Source organism: Buceros rhinoceros, unplaced genomic scaffold (assembly GCF_000710305.1).
Source record: "Buceros rhinoceros silvestris isolate BGI_N320 unplaced genomic scaffold, ASM71030v1 scaffold43631, whole genome shotgun sequence".
Taxonomy (NCBI): domain Eukaryota; kingdom Metazoa; phylum Chordata; class Aves; order Bucerotiformes; family Bucerotidae; genus Buceros; species Buceros rhinoceros.
Genome location: NW_010396773.1, coordinates 5,254 through 5,592, shown reverse-complemented (window position 1 = coordinate 5,592; position 339 = coordinate 5,254).

The window sequence follows — 339 nt, the reverse complement described above, 5'->3', positions numbered from 1 at the left end:
AAAGAGTAAGACGGAAAAGCTAATGGGTCAAGATAAAGACAGGAAGATCACTTATCACTTACTGTCTCAGGCAAGACAGCCTTGACTTAGGGAAAATTGATTTATTGCCAATTAAAAGTAGAGTAGGGTGTTGAGACAAAAACTACAACACTTTCCATTCACTCCTTTTTCCCCAGGCTCCTTCATTCCCACCTCCTCCACTATCCACTCCGCAACAGTGCAGGGGGATGGGGAATGGGGCTCAGTTCATAACAGCTCCTCTCTGCCACTTCTTCCTCCTCACATTTTTCCTCTGCCTCAGTGTAGGTCCTCCCATGGGCTACAGTCCTTCAAGAACTG